Source organism: Acinonyx jubatus, chromosome D1, assembly GCF_027475565.1.
Source record: "Acinonyx jubatus isolate Ajub_Pintada_27869175 chromosome D1, VMU_Ajub_asm_v1.0, whole genome shotgun sequence".
Lineage (NCBI taxonomy): Eukaryota > Metazoa > Chordata > Mammalia > Carnivora > Felidae > Acinonyx > Acinonyx jubatus.
The window spans coordinates 13,404,081-13,425,422 of NC_069390.1; the positions used below are offsets into that span (position 1 = coordinate 13,404,081).

A 21,342-nucleotide genomic window follows, 5' to 3' on the forward strand; every position below is an offset into this window, starting at 1 on the left:
ATCTGTAATGAGAGAAAGATTTTTCATTACAATTAATTTATAATTAAATTGTTTTTAAAAATGAATTTAACTTCTTTGGGGCACCTGGGTAGCTGGTAGTTGGTTAAGTAGTTGGCTAAGTAGTTGACTAAGTAGTTGGCTAAGCGTCTGACTCCTAATTTTGGCTCAGGTCATGATTTCATGGTGCTTGGGTTTGAGCACCTAGTCACGCTCCAAGCTGACAGCATGGACCCTCCTGGGACTCCCTCCCTCGCCTCTCTCTTGGCCCCTCCCTCACTCTTGGGCATGCACCCTCTCTCTCAAAATAAATCAATCAATGTAAGAAAATGAATTTAACTTCCAACATTTTTCAAGTTCATAAGGTAGACTGAGAGATCACACTCTTGACTTCTACCTCCAAATGGCCATCCTCACTATCTGCTATCTGTGTGATACTAAACACTGAACCTCTCTCAGCACTTCAGTTTATTCCCGATCACAAGATTTTTGAACAAAATCACAGAAGTGTAGACCGAGATGTGACCTTTGGTGACCTTCTAAAGCAAGTCCTCTAACTGTGCCAGATCCCATTTTTTAAAATGCCTACATTGCACAGAGTATCCTTTAAGAAACATCTTATAGACAAAAAGCATTATGTGAATTTTTCTGAACTCAGGCAAATACCTTATCTACCCTAACTGTAGGTTCAGGGTATTAGAAATGTAACTTCTTTGCCGGTTCCTTTAGACTCTAGATAAACAGTCAGTTGTGGTGTGTAAAAGACAGACTTGTGATTCCAAAAAGGAGGGCAAGCTCATACCTGGGAGGATGGCTTTGACCAGGGATTAAAATCTTCCACAGGATCTCCTTGGTGACAACTTACAAACAGCTACATTCCTCCAGTCACTGGTGGATGTACCCATTAATCTCATCAAAGCCCATCAAATTTGTTAGTTCATCAAAGAATAAACTAGTTCTTAAATATTGAGTGAGTGTTGTAACCAATTAAGTACTAATAGGAGCTGGGGAAGAAAATCAATAATTTAGGGATGAAAAGGACACACATGAGCATTTATCCCAAAGAAATGAAAATTTATGCCCACACAAAAGCCTGTAAATTTTGTTGACACAAGCTCTATTCATAATGGCCAGATATCTGGAACAACGCAAATTCCTACCATACATAAATGGTTAAACAATCTGGAATGTCCATACTGGCGAATACTATTCGGTAAGAAAGAGGAAAAAATATGCTACAGATACAAGCTTGAATGGGTCTCAAGGTCATTACACTGAGTTGAAAAAAAGCCCATCTCAAAGTTCAGAACTCTATTTTTACATTATCTTCTCAAAATGGTAAAATTATAGAAAGGAAGAACAGGTTAGTAGTTGTCTGAGATTGGGAAAGGCAGGGAGGGTGAAGGTGTGACTGTAAAGGTGTAGCACAGGGACATCCATGTAGAGATGGAAGAATTCCGTACCTTGATGGTTGAGTTGGTTAAACAAATCTCTCTCCACACGAAGTAAAATGATATAGAGCAATCCACACATCACACCAATCTCCATTTCCTGTATTTGATGTTGTGCTGTAGTTGGTAAGATGTAGCCATTGGGGAAACCTGGGTGAAGGGGATGGGAGCCTCTCTGTACTACCTTTGAAGCTGCTTATGAAAATTTATTTCAGAATAACACTCTTTTATAAAAGAAAAGGGGGGTGAATGAACGGGAAGTGAGAGAAACATGAAGTAAGGGTAATACCCAAAAGAAACAAGAAACTGAGGAAGACAAATGCACATTTTGGACATTGAAATAATCATAATGATTACAACAGCACAATCACACAGAAATACCAATGGGCTGTGCAGCAGGAGAAGTGTCGACAGAAATCTAACATTTTTCCCTGGTAAGAAAGCTTGAAAGGGGTTTTGCTTAACAGGAAGTTGAATAACAGGAAGTAATGAAATGAAAACCCACTCCTGTTGTCCCAGAAACAATGGAGCTTGGAAAGGAAAGGCCCGGAGGGGCAGAATTTAAGAATAGTCAGGAAAGCTATACTGTAGTTAGTGACATGTTTCCAGAAGTTAGTATTTTCTAAACATGTAAAGCCATTGCAGGTCATTTATGTGTGTATTTGCTATTTACTCAAAGAAGATATAAACAAAGTGTTGTCAGTGCCACAGTAGATTTGGGTTATGAAAACATTTTATGAGGATGAAACTAGAATTTCCCCATCTATGATCTCAACCAACTCAAACTATCGTGTGAAAACAATAGTTTCTGACTGTCAAAATGCATATTGCTTTCTTTTTTCCAACCTTGCTTAATGCAAAAATTCTAGCATAGGGCCATCGTGATCCTAGATATGCATGTGACTTAGGGTAAGAGCAGCATGGAATTCAGGTCAGCAGATTCAGTGGTTTGTTTTCTACTTCTAAAACTCCATGTAGGGCAAGTGAAGAAATTAAAAGCCAAAGAGGCCAAGGCCTCTTCTTCGTTCCCATGAGCGTCCCATTAGCCATAAATCTTGCAGCACATTTCACTATCACTATGCCAAACACAGATTCAACCAACATGTTCATTCCAGTTAGGTCATCTAAAGCAAGAGACACGGATGGAATATTTCACTTGCACCAAATTATTCTTCGTGGTAAGCTTAGAGATGATACTTTTCCAGACATCTAAAATCATTTTTTGATATTTTTTGACACCTAGGCTCCTGAAAGCCATTTAGGAATTCACTCAATGTACCTATCTGAAGAAACATCCCTACAGCCGTTGCCTGTTTATGTCATAGTAAGTTATGAAAGTAGCATTCCCTGACATAAAAATGAATTACCCTACAAACGTAGTAGACTGGTCATTCTTCTCAGCTTCTTCAGGTGTCTAGGAAGATAAACAATACAATGATACCATCTTGAAGCCTGGGCATTCCAATAGCGCTTTAAAACGGGGTTCATTGACTCCATTCTGCACAACACATCAGAGAGATTTTTCTAAAAGGCTGTGTGTAAATTGGAGCCAACTCCCTCAGGGAATCAAAAGCTCAGGAGATTGGGCCTATAGAGAAGATATTAAAGTTCTCTCAAGAGAACAGTACTGTGACTTGAATCCATTGTCGTTGTACAAAATAAACCTACCTCTCCCTTTGAGACTACCCCCTCACACACTTCAAAATCCCGTTTTCAGCCTTCCCTGTTGCATAATGAGCACCGGCCCTTCGTGCTGTGCAGGTCAGAGAATCTAAAATAAAGCCTTGTCTCAGAAAGTTTGTAATCAGAAGGTGAGTCTGGGCACACAGCAGCACGAGGGACCCCGTGATCAGTCCATGAGTTACGAGGATGGTAGGATCATTGTGACCAGAGACGTTGAAAAGAGTCTCTTAGTTGTGACTAATCTCAAAGGGAAGGAAGCTATAGGCACATAAAAATAAGGTGGATTGGGGTGTTATGCAGCAAGGGAGAGCTATAACTTTGGACAGAATTTTTGAGAGACAAAAGCAGTCGACATTGGAGGTACAAAAATTTCAAATACAAAGGTAGAAAACTGGGTTTGGGATCAAACTTCATAAACACTTCATGAAGCAAAGCAGTTTGAATTTATATCTGTAAGCAGTAAGGAATCCTTCAAGGAATTTCAGAAAACAGGTGACATCTATTTATTCACACACACACAAGAAAAGTTGCCACAGAACATCAGCCTTGTCACAGGAGAAGTTTACTATATGCAAGGCATTCTTCAAAGTGCTTTGAGAGTATTAACCCATTTAGTCCTCCTAAGAGTTCAATGGAGGGGATGAATAGAAAGATCTAGATTCTCTTACCTACCATCACCTCATGCAGTCCACTTGCTATTCTTGGAACAGTCAGAACAGGATTCTACCTCAGAATCTTCCTGTCTTTTCCTTCGGCTCCTGTTGTATTTTCCTCCGGGTATCTGTGCAATTTTCTTCAGATTTCTGCTCATCGTGGAGGCCACCTTTAATCATCCTTTGTAAAAGAGTACAGTTAACCACACCCCAACCCTCCTACACTTCCCCTCTTTATCTAGTTTATTTTTCTTCAATCAATTACCGTTACATACCATTGAATATTTATTGCATCATAGCACTCTATCACAACAAGTATAAATTTTGTTTCCTTTTTCCACAATACACCTCCAGCTTCTGGAATAGTGCTTTAAGGAGTAAGTGTTCAATTAATATTTTTAAACAAATGAGGACATTAATAAGTGGACACATAATTTTAAGAATGTGGCTGCAGGAAGAGAAATTAGGAGATTAACTTCTTCTAGGTGTTGGGTAATGGGAACTTTCTGTGAGAATGGAAAGGAGTTAAATTATTTCTTTGAGAGACCATCCTAGGGAGATCAAACCTGAATGGATATGTTTGCAGCTGGATGAGAGAGAGAGATGAGCCCAGGTTCAATCCTAAGAGCCAGATTTGGGACAATGCTTATCTATCTTCCTTGGCCTCAACTGCCTAGCTGAACTTTGACTTCTTCCCTTATACACCTTCTGGGATTATTTTCCACCAAGATCATGACTGGCCCAAAAGACCAAAACTTGGTCTCACCGCACAGATCACTGGGCTTTAGAGATACAAGTCCATTTCTACTGTCTTTGGAAAAGACATGGGACACTAGTCTCACTGATATGATTAGTGGTATCTCTTCTCTCTATACCAGACTGGCAGTAGGAGACAATGTTACAGAAATACAGAGATAACTAATGTCCGTGGTGATAATAGGATCACCAGACAGTAAAGACCAGTATGTAGCACTAAACTACCAGAAAGCAGGCAGAGACGATCTAACTAAAAGAACATAAATCTTTTATTCTCCCATCTTCTCTAGTATTTACTTGAATGCTTTACTATTTTCCTGCCATCCCAGTTATACTACAATAAGGAATTTACTGCCACATTTCTAATTGCTAATGTGTTATCTTATATTTTCTATCTAATAGGGTGATTCTCCATAGTTGCCTTTCCAATTGTCATGCCTGGTGTGAATTTCCTATACAAGAAAACTGAAAAATGGAATGCGAAGTGCTAAACATATCATGCATAAATTCCCAAACTACTCATCTATCTGTTTTTAGATACCCTTTTCTGTTATATTGGGTTTTTTGTTTTTTTTTTTTTTTCGGTTCTACTATCATGACAGCTAGTGTCATGGTAAGGAATTCATTTTTATGGAAGAGAGTATCTTCTCTCACTCTCTACACTTTGGTATTTCATGCTTTGGCTATGTAAGGTTAACAAAATTTAATATATCTGAATTATGAGGTATAGAATTCATGAAGCCATAGACAGTACAGTATGACAGCTGAGAACCCTGAGAATACCAGAGATTTCTGAGGTTAAATGACCATTTAAATGTATACATCACAACATATTGATGATAGACCAGATAATCTTGGAGGTTGACCCAGAACTTCCCCTCTTATTTCCCCTGTTGTCATAGCAATGAAGGGGACAGAGGTGGAAGCAGATTGAACAAGGGGTTAAGAGGAAAATGCTGGATTATATTTTGGCTCCATATGAAACCCTTGTATTTATTCATTCAATTCATCAACACTTACTGATTACCCATGATGTAGCAAGCATGTTCCAGGTGCTTTGGATACATCAGTGAGCAAATCAGTTAAAAGGAAAAAAAAAAAAAAAACAAACCATTGATGTGATTAAATCCTCAACATCACAGCCATGAAAATATTTGGGGCTCCATGTATGTTGAATGTGTCAGTCCTCGTGTCAGCATTCACAAAAGCCTCTTCTGAAAATATGATCAACCTCCTAAGAAACAGGACAACTAACTTCATCAACAATCACATGCGCTTGTTTGCGGCCTAGTCAAATTGCTGGATTAGATAAACATTGCATCACAGGTCCTCCTGTCATGACATCTAAAATAGGCCCACTCCTCTTCCCTGAAAACCCATTATTTTTCTTTATAGACTTAAGAGTCTATAAATAAATTTGACATTGTACGTTTATTGTCATTCCATGAACCATCAGAAGAAACAACCCATAAGTGTGACCCTGATGTGGAAGAAAGCAAAAGACTGAGTTTAAAACTCGATAAAAGTATTTTCCGGTCCTTCCTAGATGTAGCCAGCCTACAAATCCACAGGCACTAATGCAAATAGCCATAGTATGCGAGTGATTTTTCTGAGAAGAGTGCCAGCCTCAAAGAAGAAGGGTCTCATGAAAAACATGAGAGAGTTGAAGTCTAATCATGGACCATTTAGTGAGAAAACTTTCTATTTTCAGGACATCAAAGGACAAAAACAAAAACAAAAAACGGGCGGGGAGGGGGGATAAGATGGCGGAGTACTAGCAGGACCCTAGGCTTGCCTTATCCTTCAAACACAGGGAGATAAATATCAAATCATTCCGAGTACCCAATAAATTGATCTGAGGTCTCAGAGAAAACTTCAAAAAGCAAAAACAAAAGAGTTTCCTCATAGGAAGATGCAAGATGCTGTAACATTAAAAAGAAAAATAGAGCCAATGATTTGGGCTATTTGTGGAGGACTCAGTTTAGAAGTGAGATAGTTCCTCAAAAGTCAAGGGCAAAAAAAAAAAAAAAAACAAAGAAAAGAAAATCAAGGGCAATCTGCATCATCTCTCATACACCAATCTCATGAGAAAGATAAGAAAGGGAAAGGATGGGAACAGAGGGAAAAGAGGCAGAGGGAAAAGAGGAACAAATGTTGCTTGAGGAGACGAATGGCCATGGCTGGCCTTTGAAGAGTGGAAGAAAGGACAGACAACTTTAGTTTCAAAATCCCATGTAAGAGCAGAGTAGGCTGCTAGTACCACAGCAGCTAGAGCAGGGGAAATAAAAATCATCAGGAATACACTCGACTGTAAACTAGAAGCACTTGCACGCAGAGTAATCCTGGCGCGTGATCCTTCCCACAGGAGTGATGAGGGTCCTCCGACAGCTTGGATTCAAAAGACATCAAAGGCACAGTCTTTCCCTTGTAACATGAATAAGGCCTGAGGATCTAGTGGAAAACATGGTGACTGTGGTTGACAACACTGTATTGTATTAAGTGCAATGTGCCAAGAGAGTAGAACTTAAAGGTTCTCGCCACCCCCAAAAGACAACTATGTGAGGTGAGGTATGTGCGATTTAACTCGATGGGGAGAATCCCGTCACAGGGTATACGTATATCAAATCTTCCTTCTTACGTTATTTGCAATTTAAATATCTTACAATTATATTTGTCAATATGCCTCAATAAAGCTGGAAAACATTTAAAAGAGGTAAGACATCAGTGACCAGAAAAAGAATGAGATGAAGTTGATATGGAAAGAAGTATGACCTTAAACCACACCTGGGTCCAGGTTGTTAAGAAAGATGATAATTAGGACTTAAAGTAACTACGTGCCTTATATTTGTTTTGTTCACTCGCTCACTTAACATGTTTTCTTGAGAACTTCCTATGTGTTAGGTGCTCTTATACGTGTCATCGATTAATCTGTGTACAAACCACACATGACATTGGCCTCCTTGCAATTTTCCACCTAAGGCTTCAATGTATTGTTGTTAAAGGGTTATCGTTTCATTACACTTTTTTTGCGCTCAGTTATTTTTAAGAAAGATGTGTGATACTATAAGATACTGAGTTGTAAAGTCTCGCATTTGATATATTGAATCAAGGAATGGAAAGGGAGAACAAGTCCCTAGAAAGGAAAAGTGGAAAAACGGGTGGTATCATTGCCAGGAAAGTCTTTTTTTCTTTTCTTCCCAGTGTCTAAAAAGATGGCATTCATAGGAGTTGGACATACTGTGTCCAATCACAGAACTTTAGATAAAAAAGTAATATAAATGACATTGAGTCTATTACCCTCAGTTTACAAATTAAGACATTGAGAACCAGAAATGGTATAGAATTTATCCTCTTTTAATCCTTTTTTTCTTTCTGAAATGCCACAGAAATTTATTTTAAATGGCACGGTTTTAGTCTAAAAATTATTTAGATCTGAAATAGAACTCCAGCATGTCATGATTCTGTACACTCTGAAATAAGAATGATTAAAGTGTAACTACCAATTAATATCCAGGCACACACAAATTGAAGACTGTCGCATTACTAGGTTGTACACGGCAAACGAACCCAACGCTGCACGTTAACTTTTAATCCTCTTTCTAATGGGAAGAGTCAAGGTTCAAACTGACAACTCCTTAAGTCTAGTCCACCTCCTTCTTAGTACACGTTTGGCAATTCCACCTGAACATTGGTAAAAGCACCGTCCGAATTCCCTCCCCAGCAGAAAATTCTTCCTAACAAATGTCCCCCTAAATGCCTCTTTTACATTCGTCTTCCTCAGGCAGTAAAGGAGCAGACTCAACATGGGCATCCATGTGGAATAGAATGCAAAATCGAATTTATTAGTGTACTGAGATGAACTTGAATGAGGAAGTATGCAAAGGAAGAAAAGTGTCCCATGCATGATGGCCAGAGCAGCCAAGCACGAGGAGCAGGTAGGGAAAACTTGCTGCCTGCATTTAACAGATTGGATATTCAGAAGGTTTGGACGATAAAAATACAGGAGGCCGGGATGATGAGAGCACACAGGATTCCTATGAATCCAGCCATCATGGAAAGAACCAACTTACTCTTCTGGGTAGCAGCACATGCCAGGGAGGGAAAAGGGGGAATGCCACAGAAAAGGTGGTTGACCACATTTGGACCACAGAAGCCTAAGCAAAAGTGAAGGTCTCATGGACAATGGCACTTTGAGGACCCGTGGCACAGGGCCCCGCCACCAGCTGCACACGGGCCCTTTGGCACAGGATGACTGTATGCGGCAAGGCTTTGCAGATGGCTGCGTACCGTTCACATGCTTGGTGGCCATGAGGAAACAGGCTGTCACTACAAGCTGACCAAAAACCACATCAGTACAGCACAGCTCACAAAGGAGATGACTCTTCTCTCCCAAAAGGGATCACACCACATCGACGGAGCAGCGGAAGAAGAGGAGCATACACCCACAAAGGACAACGTTTCAAGGAAAAACTACATGGGTTTCTGGAGTCAGGAATCCATCCACATCAGGGTGACCGTCCCCAAGTTCCCACCCCGCATGACAACATAAAGAACGCTAAGCAGAATAAATGCCAGCAAAGACCACCCCTAGGCATACACTTTTTAAAGTACAGAAAATCAAGAATAAAGAAAACAATCTTCAAAGAAGGCAGAATCAGAAAGACGCATCACCTACAGAGGAACAAAGGATCACAGTTGATCTCTCAGAAACCGCACCTCCTACGATACTGGGACTAACTGGCGATTCTTTACAAAATAGGCAGAACCACTTAACGACTTCCGGGGTGAACAAACAAATGAACGGCAAAATGCACCTGCACTTGAATTTCTGTCCCTGCCCTCTAGGAAGAATCAGTTGGGAACATTTCCTGCTAATAAAAACAAAACAAAAATCTATTTTAAGATGCACTGTGTTACAGCTATAAAGTCTAAGGGAAAAGAAGATGGTGCCGTAAGAGGACAATACACGGGCTCTAACTGACACTGTCTCTAATCATCCCTTAGGGTGAGTCCCCAGTGGAGGTAACACTGAAACAGTAGATGAAAAGCAAGTAGTTAATCCGTGTGAATATGGCAGGAAGAGAATTGTAGGCAGAATACAGGAGCAGATCAGAACAGCAATAACCAGAACTAGAGGAAGACAGTTGGTTTGAATCTATTTGCATACGCTTAGACAAGGACCTCACAGCAATTCAGGAAATTTATAATTATCACTTGCCTCCTGCTGTTCTCCTCCCAATCCCCGTTCAATAGCACCTGCATCACGAATGTTTACCAAGCAATTAGGACCAAAGAAAACACTTCAGCTCTCCTACTAGGCAATGCATATCTCAATAGGTGACAGATCTGACACCTGTCATATAATGAAGATGCAGGATAGAGTCATTTTAAGGCAAAGTGTGACCGGGAAGAAACTGTTGCTCTTTCTAGATGAAAATACATTTCCCTTTGGCTCACCTAAGCCCAAGTTTTATCAAGTCTTAGTAAAATGGTGCTGGGAAATGTCACCAAACTGGCAACTAACAAATTATAATTTTTCTAATGTTTATTTATTTTTGAGAGCGACAGAGACAGAATGTGAGTGGGTTGGGGCAGAGAGAGGGAGGCACAGAATCTGAAGCAGGCTCCAGGCTCCGAGCTGTCAGCACAGAGCCTGACGCGGGGCTCCATCTCACGAGCTGTGAGATCATGACCTGAGCCGAAGTCCGACACTCAACCGACTGAGCCACCCAGGTGCCCCCAACAACTAACAAAGTTAATCATTCATAATCTGGGACCTAGCTCTCTTACATTTGGAAATCTGTGCTACAGAAATATAAATCTCAGATACACATGTGGCAACATCATTTGTAGGGAGAATAAAAGGAAACCAGCTGAAGGGGTATCACTAGGAGAAGCATACATCCTTTGCATGAAATGCTGTGCTACATAAACTATAAAATTTACCTGAATATTAATAATTAATTAACTTAGTAGTTTACTTTCCAAATTGCATCATTTGCATTGTGTCATTTTGAATTCAGCATTTTTTTTTTATCATTTCAAAGTGCTTAATAAGGAGAAAACATACCACCTTGTATAAAAATGACAGATTCTGGGGTGAAGGGTGAGGGATGAGGGGAGATACAGGTCCTCAGAGGGAAAAAGTGAGATGGGAGCAGAGTTGCTAAGAATCTCTCGCTTTTACCTAGTTTTTGACAAAGATTTCCTTCACCAGTAGGTAAAAGGGTTTCATTAAACCAGAGAGTGTTAGGATGGAGAAATAGCTTTACCAGAAGTCATTGAGTCCATCTGCCTAAATCTATTTACTTATGGATATTTTCATTCATTCACTTATTCATGCCTTCAGTTTTGACACAGATGGCAGCTTTTCAAGAGTAAATTTTAGTTATGAAATTAAGCATATTTGTTGCAAAACAAGTCCGACAACTCAGACAAGCACGAAGCACCCCCACTCTCTGTGGCTCCTTTCAATGTCATGTTACTAAAGTAACCAATGTTAACAGCGTGGCCAGTGACTTTGCACAATTCTCTCTATGATCATGTCCATAGGCACACACCGATGTCTTTTACACATGAGGTAGGTTTTACCCCCACCTTTTTCACCTTTGTTTACATGTTGGGGGTTGGTCAACGAGAAGATCTGACCTCTGGTTGATCTGTGATCTGGACCCTGGCAACTGGAGGCTCCTCTCCCAGACCCTGTCCTTGGAACGTGCATTCTGCCGGCCTTCTCGGCTCCCAAAAGCTGCCCCAAGGACACAGCCTTGAGACAGTCATGTGTTCTTGGACGCTCTGGACGGCATGTGTGACTGCCTCTATCTAATCGTTCAAGATTGGGCGGGAGGCAGAAGGGCTATGGTCTTACCGCTGCGCCCAGGACAACCTCGCAAGTAAGTTCTCTTGTCTGTTCAACCTGCTCCCTACCATTCCGGAGTGGCCTGCTTCTCTCTTTGGTCTCTCCCTGCCTTTGGTGATGGGGGCCGGTTGCGGATTTCAGCGGAAGCTCCCCAGGAAGTTGCAAACCCACACAAACTGTGATCGGTTCTACAGATTAAGGTTTGACTTCTATCAATGATTGTATCAGGACGTTTCCTCCGAACCAAAGCATTAATATTTAATTTACTTTGTTTAATAATTAGCCACCCAACACTTCAAGGAGAGAATGTATGTTTCTCCTAATGATACAAATTGAGGTTGTTTCCCTTCCCCCCCCCCCCCCCTGCAAATGATGTTGCAGCATTTATGTCTGGTGTTGATATTGCGACAGCACAGATTTCCAAATGTAAGACAGCCAGGTCAACGAGTATGTGAATTTTAACAGAAATCATCAAATTACTTTCTGAAAATGTAGCTGTTCTATACTTAGCTACTGTCGCTAAGTGCAATGTCGTGGTCTATATTCGTTGGCAACCTTACCAGCATTGCACAAATCGTTGTGATGTCTGCTAACGTGACAAATGAAAAAGGAACACTGTCTTGTCATTGTAATTTCATTTTTCCCAGCCATTGTGGAGTTCAGCTATCTTTAGTATATTTATATTTTTGGCCATTCTCATTTCCAGCTGTACCCATTGCTCATCCAGCCATTTATTGGCCCATGTCCCTCCTGTGTGTCATACACATGTACATTTGGGCTCAGGACTTTCTCATCGGGACATTACCTTATTGTAAGTCACCTATTTTGCAAAAGCCCTCTCGCTTTCCATTGTTCAACAGAACAAGGTGTATGAACCTTTATTAATGAACACTGTTGACCTTTCCCTTACAACATTTGCTCTCTAATCTGGAATAAATGTCCTCCCACATATGAGACTGTATACATGTTCCTCTGTACTTTCTGTTGGCATATAGTACATTTGTACCCTTAATATATCTGTAAAGTATTTTGTATTCCCCTTCACTTTATAATGGAGAAGACTGATGAAAAAAATACAAGCAGTCTATAAGTAACCTGGTAACTACTCAGGAATAAAGGGAACTTCTCGTTCTCAGCCCAGTGTTCTTTTGACATGTTCTAAACCAACGTCTAAGGTACAACACAACAGAGTTCTAATTACCAAAACTGCTGGAGAAGTTTTCCTTTCAAACTTCGTCCCAAATGTATATCTTACCTCCTTATTCCCCAAGCTGTAGACGAGGGGGTTCCACATGGGCATCACCTCAGTATACAACAGAGAAATCACTTTATTGAGATCCAGGGAGGGACTTGAGCCAGGTCGAACAGAGATAAAGAAAAGAGTCCCATACAGGATGGAGACAACTACCGACCAGGTGAGAGGAGCAGGTGGAGAAAGCGTTCTGCCTCCCATGAGCAATCTGGATCTTCCAGATGGCCACCAGGATGCAAACATGGGAGACCATCATGATCAGGCCACTGAGGATTCCTGTAGATCCAGCCAAAAAGAAAAATGGAAGTTGGGTCACGGAAGTGTCTGCACATGTAAGAGAAAGCAGAAGGGAAATATCACAGAAAAAATGATTGATGATATTTGGACCACACAAGGGTAAGCAAAAAGTCAATGTCATATAGGTCATGCTGCTTAGAAGAGCCATGCCATAAGGCCCTATAACCAGCTGCACAGAGACCCTCTGGGACATAATGAGGGCATGCAACGAGGGCTTACCGATGGCCAAATACCAGTCATGTGCCATGGACATCAGGAAGAAACATTCAGATACCACAAAGAAAGAAGAGAACCACATCTGTGTGGTACAACCCTGAGAGAGCTGACTTTTTTCTCTGCAAAGTTATCACACAGCATCTTGGGGGCAATGGAAGAAGAGGAACAATACCTAAAAGGACGAGGGGCTAAGAAAAATACATAGTCATTCACTGGTCAGTGGTAACCTGTGTAAGAAATTTAAAAGTACATTTTATTTTTGCAATGTTAATTAGCATACACAAAATTGCTCTTTTTAAAAAATGTTTAATGTTTATTTATTTTGAGAGAGAGAGAGACAGAACACAAAAAGGGGAGGAGCAGAGAGATGGGAAACAGCGAATCTGAAGCAGGCTCCTGCTTCCGCACAGAGCCTGACACGGGCTTGAAACCACAAACCATAAGATCCTGACCTGACCTGAAGTCAGTCGCTCAGCTGACTGAGCCACCCAGGCGCCCCATATTCATCATAGCTTCTTCAATGTATTACAAGTGTTTTTTAATCTGTAAAGGAGGCAGTTAGGAAAACAGCACTGGACGGGCAACGGTATTCCTGAGGAATAGTTCCCGTCCGTTGGGACACCGTGCAAACTTGCGTGATTTATACTTGATCTTTTTGGATTCGGCACCCTCTGCCAGCAAAAGAGCAGTCTAAGTATCAAATCTAAATTTCCCATGGGTTCTAAAATTGTATTCGAAACGAGAACAGTATCTGTATTTCATCTTTATCACATGATAGAATAACAATGCCTACTTAGGAATACCGTAACCAGTGAGATTGTAAGAAATGATGAAAAATTCAGACCCTGATAATAGACATTTGGGATCGGCTTAACAGAACGGAAATAAAGCCCTTTCAGTTCCTGTTTGGATGGAGAGGATAGTGCCATTCAGATGAAATGAAGACAACATTGATATCTGTGTATATTAATCTCTTCCCCTTATAAAAGGCTTACAAAGAGAAATGTCAACAAATGTCGGTAGCATTATTTACAAGGGGGAGTTCTATGGAAACACGTGATAGTCATTTTTATGTTTATAAAGGACAGGCCTGCAAATGAGAGATTGGGTACATTTACTCTTTAACCATCATGAATACAGAAATGGCAGAAAGAAATAGGAACAGAGGATTCATGTTTGGGGTTAAATGAAGCGAAGAAATTGCCAGATCGTGTAATTCATATAATCATATCATATGATTCAAAAAAGAAATATAATGGTTTGGGAGGCACTGAGATGCCCTTCCTTTGAGATTAATTAATCTATCAAATATTGTATAGGAACTTTCCATGGAAATCAAAAGAAAAATAAGTATCCACTCTAGTCTCAACTGACTCGATCATTAGCGGCAATGTTACCATACATTTCCATGAATATATTTTGCTCATTGAAATAAAATTATTTCCCCTAATTCCCTGTAATGTTTATAAGCCTATTTAAGGCACAAATTCTGACAGGTGATCTCTATTTTATTAACACAATGTGTGAAATGCTTACCATTTTTATTGTTACAAAATTTTTAAGTATTTTTCTGACTCATCAACTGAGTAAAAACACATCAACCTGTTTAAATGACAGTAAGAAACACAAGGTGTGGGATTATCCGTAAGAAAGAGTCCAGATTCATACGTTTGTTACCAGGTCAAACACTTTCCTATTTTAAAAAAAATATTCACACTTTGAAGATAGAGTGATTAAGATGTGAACCCTGAAATGCTACAGTGACAAAACAATAGTTAATATGATGTTTGTGCCCCCTGAGTTTATCATTACTTGAGAATTATCTGTGGAATGCATTTTCCACAGGGCAATTGCTTATTAATGGCAGCACTAAAATCAATCGCGGGAAACAGTGCCTAGGCATAAAAAGAAAGCCCACTTTTCAAAGCAGTGTTTGATAAATCCAAGACGACATATGCCGCAGCATTTCAGAGAAAGCTCCCTTGTTCACTGAGAGCTGAAGTGGTTGGAAAAACACTGCTTTCGTTTCATGCCTAACAGTTCAAAATCTACGTGCAACGGCAGGCAGTGGTTGTGGACATTTGTGGACCTACCAGGTGAGGGCGTTTGGTGAGGGGAACGTGCTTCCATCCTTCCATTGCTCAGCACGCAAACAGGAATAAGACTCCGCCTCCCCCGGAAGGGGGACGATTTCTATGACCTTTGCATTTCTGCATTCGGTGACCCGAGAATTTACCTGGACGTTGAAGTATCAGAAAGAGAGAAGAAGATCCGGCTTAAAATCGGGATCAAAACCTCAGTTATTTAGTGACCTGAAGAGCTGGACTAAACCAAAGACCACTCTCTCTGGGGTACCTCGGACAATGAGTTTATGTTCCCACAGAAGTCTTGCTAGTGTATTTCAAAACTTGCTATTAATCAATATGCGGGATACTCATTTCTTTAAGTTCATAGTACCCCTGGCTGAGTTCAAGGTAAATCAAAGCACAGACTTTTCAAAGAAGGAGATGTCATTGTGCACTAAAATGGTTGGGAAATATTTCATGGGCAGATTGGTTTGGAAAGGTGGACAAGTTTGAGATGACCTGAAATTGAGAGGAAGGACATTTCAGGTAGAACTAAGGAGATGAACAGAGGCAGGGAGGCAGGAACATTCAACTTGATTGGAATAAAGCTTCATGAAGGAGAGAAGAAAATATCACATTGAGGGAAGAGTGGCATAGGCAGAATAATGGTCTCCAGTGATGTCCACCTCTTAACCCCAGGGACCGGTGATCATGTCACCTTGCGTGGTAAAAAGTGACTTTACCCATGTTCTTAACTTAAGGACCTTGGAATGAGGAGATTATCTGTGAGGCCTTCTCAGGAGATGTAAGTAGGGAACATGGGCAGATATGCAACTTTGCGGGTTTTGAAGGTGAAGGAAGGGGCCATCAGCTAAGAAATGTGGGCAAGGTTTAATAGCTGGAGAAAGCGGGAAACATTTTCCTCTAGAGATTCCAGGAAGCAATGCAATCCTGCCAACACCTGATTGTAGGCTGGTGAGACCCATGTAGGACTCCTTAGCCTGCAGAGCATTAAATCAATACATTTGTGTATACAACATTGCGTTGTTTTAGCCACTAAACTTGTGGTAATTTGTCAGGACAGCATTGAGAAACTAATACACATAGGTTGGATGACCTCAGTCACCACCACTTTCTCTCAAAAACCTTCTATGATCCCCTAAAAGGGTTATGATCTCCCACCTCTGAAACTGCCATAGCATTTCCCCAGTAGCTCGTCTCCACTGTCATCTGACTTTTAGAGTCAAGGACATGGTCTTACAATGGTCTATATCCTATGAAGTCCTGGTGTCAGAGAGTTGCAGAGAAGACATATTCTGTAAGCATTTTTGAGCGACGTGTAAATTAAAGCAAAAATATTTCACAATCCGTAATAATTTGAATGTAGGATTTAAATTATATCATACACTTTGCTTAAAGAAGGTAGAATAGGGGCACCTGCGTGGTTCAGTTAGTTAAGCATCTCTGATTCTTGATTCCAGCTCAGGTCATGACCTCAGGGTTTGTGGCTTCATGCCCTGCATCAGGCTCCGTGCTAACTGTGGAGCCTGTTTGAGATTCTCCCTCTTTCGCTGCCCCTCCTCAGGTCTCTCTCTCTCCCTCTCTCTCTCTCTCAAAACAAATAAATGAACTTAATTTTTTTAATCAAGTAGTATAAAGCCATTTTGCCCCATTCTTCTACCTGAAACCAACCAAAACCGGTAAGGAAACAGACAATAACAACAAGAAAAGATAAAGAAAATGACACTTTATGAAACTTCAAGAGAAGGAAATGATATGATATGAAAAAGATGATAAAGCAAATTCTATTATAGGAAAATGCTTCACTTTGACATTGAGAAAAATTTTCCCTCTGAAGAATGTAAACACTAAAAAAAAAAAAAAGATATAATTGCTTAATATAATGGCTAGCTAACTGGCTGACTAGAGGTGGTCGTCAAGAGGATGTAGCTACCCATTGACCGTCTAGCTGGACCTGGGCAATCAGAGGCTCTGAGGCCCCCACCCACCGTCCTTGGAATGTACACTCTGCCCACCTGTCCACAGCGGGAGCTGTTTTCAAGGAGGCAGCCTCAAGGGAGTAATGTGTTGTTGAGACGATCTGGATGGCGTATGTGACTGAATCCAGTTAAGGTCCCTTTATAAATGTTTAAGGGGGCGCCTGGGAGGCTCTGTCGGTTAAGTGTCCAACTCTTGATTTTAGCTCAGGTCATGATCTCATGGTTCCTGGGTTCGAGCCCCGCATCCGGCCCTGCACTGACCGCATGGAGCCCACTTGAGATCTTCTGTCTTCCTCTCTCTTTCTCTAACCCTCCACTGCTCATGCTCTCTCTCTCTCTCTCTCTCTCTCTAAAAATTAATAAACTTTAAAAGATTCCGGCAGGCAGGTGTGGAGAGATGCTCATCATGCTGCTGTCCCAAAGGAGCATTATCTGGAAGTTTTCTTCTTTGTTAAACTTGCCACCTGCCATACGATGTGGGCTGCCTCTTTCCTCAGTCTCTCCTGCCCTCTGACGACAGCGGCCAGTTTTAGATGTTACCTAGGTAATTCCCCAGTTTAGGAACCAGCAATTGGTGAGCCAGCTAGGAGACCTAAGAATCGAGTCTCGGGAAAGAGGCATCAGGAGGGAAATCTCAAGCTGGCCCGTGACCTCTGTATGGGGAGGGGTGGCCTGTGTGTAGATGCTGGTGGACCGCCGCTTGAGTGCAGAGATGCCCCCAGATGCCAGCTGCTTCGATGCCCCTGTTTGTGGGACTGCTGCAAAGTACGGAAGAAGTGGCTGCATGGTGGGCTGGCCTCTGCTGTGGGAAGCCTGCCTAGTCACCTACGCACAGCTGGAGACTGACGCTCGCCTCAGAAAGTGAGAAGAGCTGAGGTTAGAGAAGAAAGGGCAGGTGTCCACCCCCTGCTGTCTTCGGGGCTGGCAGACGAGGTGTGCTTACGTAGAACTAAAACTTACTTTTCCTTCATCTGCTAAGCCATGAAGGTTTCTTGGACTATTGCTCTATCTTGATAAGATTGTGAGAGTTTTTCTTTCTCTTCTAAGTCATCTGGGCTTTATCAGAATTGTTTCCTTGCTTTCTGTTGTCTCTATCAAGTGTTTGATTCCTCAAGAATCCATCTTTACTAGACTTACAGGAAAAAACTAAGAGACTATCAGAAAAATACTGTCCTCGATGTTTCATTAGTGAAAGTAAGAGATATAAACATGAATGTGTTTCAATGCTTGTATACATCTTAGGTGAAAAGAACGGTCCTCAGGTTCAAGTATACAAATTGGTACAAGAACTGTCTACTGGTTAATTTTGTTTCTAATCACATCTCAAAAGTAAGCAGTTAGTGGCAATCGTGTGTGGATGTTTTATTACTCCATCAGAGGCTTTGGAGAATGGTCAGTGTCCTCCGTGTTTATTATGTGTGGTTACTTCCAGGGTAATCACTGACTAATTCTTGGTTAATTATGTGTTATCCCTCATCAGAGGATTCTATACTGTCTGTGCTTTATTGCTGGTTCGCAAAACAATAGAGGACAATTGACTAAAATCTTAGATCAGCATTGATAGGGCCATTCCACTTAAAATTATTGAGAATATTGCTATAACATGTTCCATTAGCCAAACTTATAGCCCTGATAAAAGTGTAAAGGTAGAGCACAGGCAAGAACCAATGCAGAAAGATCATGTGAACATCGCAAATGCATTTTGTTTTATTTCTATTTTTTAAAGTTTACTTATTTGAGAGAGAGAGAGAGTGAGCAGGGAAGGGGCAGAGAGAGAGGGAGACACAGAATCTGAGGCAGGCTCCACGCTCCAAGCTGTCAGCACAAGGCCCGACTCGGGGCTCGAACTCACAGGCTGGGAGACCATGACCTGAGCAGAAGTCAGATGCTTAACTGATTGAGCCACCCAGGCACCCTGCAAATGCATTTTAAACAATTGCCTTCAATCCTTCGGATGTGCTTTCTTGGTTGAGACTACGAAAGATAAGTGGGGGTCTAAAGAGACGTGTCACAGTCTACCAATGATACTATTCCGTGGGTTCCTTACCACTGTAATCCCATATTTTATAGTGCCTAGAGTGTAAATGCCTCTGTGTGTCTGCTAACTACTAACTCAAGAGATAATTGCAATCGTCCCAGACAATCACAATACTAAACCTTAGCTATCCTGCAAAATTCGTAGCTTCCAAATGTTCCCGCGACCTCTTATCCCTAAACGCACTTAAGCAGCCAATAACTGTTACCCTGAGATTCCATCTTCCTGTTCCTACCTTCTGTCCCATGACTAAGATGACTCATTTCCTTCTACTTTCCAAGAATTTGCACAGGGAATAATTCTTAGAAGAAAATTAAGTTTCGAATGACCATCCCCAATCAGCCTTAAAATCGTTCAGCTACTTGCTCCCCGCAGAACACTCATCTTAAGCTACTCCCCACATTTTAGCACTCTTAATACATGCTTGATTAAAGACTTTGGGTTGATATTTTCTTTCTTTCGGTGTAGGATTTACCTTAAAGAGTTGCAAATATAAAATGTTAGCCAACATTTTAGCAGAGAACAGGCTTCATAGCAGTTCCTCCATAAACGGTAGTAATACTGATGCTTCCAATAATTAAAAACATTTGTAGCTGATTTCACCGGAGGATGACGATGACGATGATGACGATGACGATGACGACGATGATGATGATGATGAAGCCTAGGAAAGGAAACCGCCAATAATTGGGAGCGACTTGGAACAATCACAGTGGAACAGTAAACTTTTTGAGGCTAGAGCAAACCCAACAGTAGGGCACATTGCCAGCAGCAAATTACTCTGATGCTTAAATTATTATTTTCCTTGGTGATACCACACACTGTTGCAGATTTCAGGCCATCTGATACACATCTCCGTGTTGCTTGCTGGCATTTTCGAAAGGGAATTTTATAGACTTCTTGCTAGAGATTTCTGTGTCAAGCCTCTAGAAACAAACCAGGTCCTTTCCTGCCACGTAAGCCTCTGCCATTAGGATACAAGTAATAACGGAGCATTTTTTACCGTCACAGTTAGAAGAAGGCCGAAAAATTTGTAGTCTTACCCTTTGACACTGAAATGGGAGATGAAATGAGGTCACGTATGTCCAGGGGTTTTTAAATGGAGCCAGGAGGCCAGAAAGGAGATGGGTCTTTTGTGCGTCCTCATTAGTGAAACCATCAACTTTTGGACGGGGCCAAACCACAAATATTCCAAGGATTCAGCCCAAACACCTGCAACTTGCTACACTAGGCAACTTTGCTCAGTGATAGCCTTAGCAACAAATTATATTCAGTTTGGTTTTCTGCCTCCAACACCAATCAAAATTCTTTGTAACCAACAAATACAAGCCATCTCTTATGTCTTCATAACCTCTTGACTTTTGTTGTCTGAGAAGACACAGTTTGGGCTGCTACCCAAATCTGTGTCCCCCAAATTGCAGTTCTGAGACCCCCAAATATAATGCTTGGTTTTATTTTAGCTTTTCCTCTTTCCTTGGTCAACACCAAGTTTTTAGAGTTAAATAAAAGACTTCTATATCTTTGAAAAATGCCTGTATTCAATGAGAGGATTTACTTTTTAAAGTGCCCAGGGAAACAGTGCGTGAATCTTCAAACCATGGAAAGGCCAACCTTGCTTTGACTTGGTCTGTGGGACTGCAGCAAAGTATTTGGGCAGAGTCCTCTTCTCTGCCCAGGGAAGCAGGCTTGGCAGAGAAGAGATCAGTGGCAATGAATTCCTTGCATTTGTAAAGGAAGTTGCTTGTGAAGTTTATTCTTAAGCCATGCCACTTGAGATCCAGATATCTTTTTGTTGTTTAATGTTTTTAATTTTTATATTTTATTATTTTCATTTTTCATTATTGAAGTATATTTGATATACAATGTTATATTAGTTTTGAGTGTACAATATATTATGTCAACAATATACATTACTCAGTGCCCACTCTGATAAATGTAATCACCATCTGTCACCATAGACTATTTACTAAAATTTTTATGCTGCACTTCCTTTTTTTTTCAAATGAAAATACCTTTATCTTATGAATTTTAGAAAACAAAAAAGGAAGAGGAGAAAAATGTTACCCAGAATCTTACC

At 40.9% G+C, this 21,342-nt stretch overlaps 1 pseudogene; it reads right to left on the reverse strand.

Annotated features, from left to right (window-relative positions):
* Nucleotides 1-3,828: 3,828 nt before the first annotated feature.
* LOC128311768 (olfactory receptor 5G3-like) lies at nucleotides 3,829-20,035 on the reverse strand (annotated as a pseudogene).
* Between the last annotated feature and the right edge of the window lie 1,307 nt (nucleotides 20,036-21,342).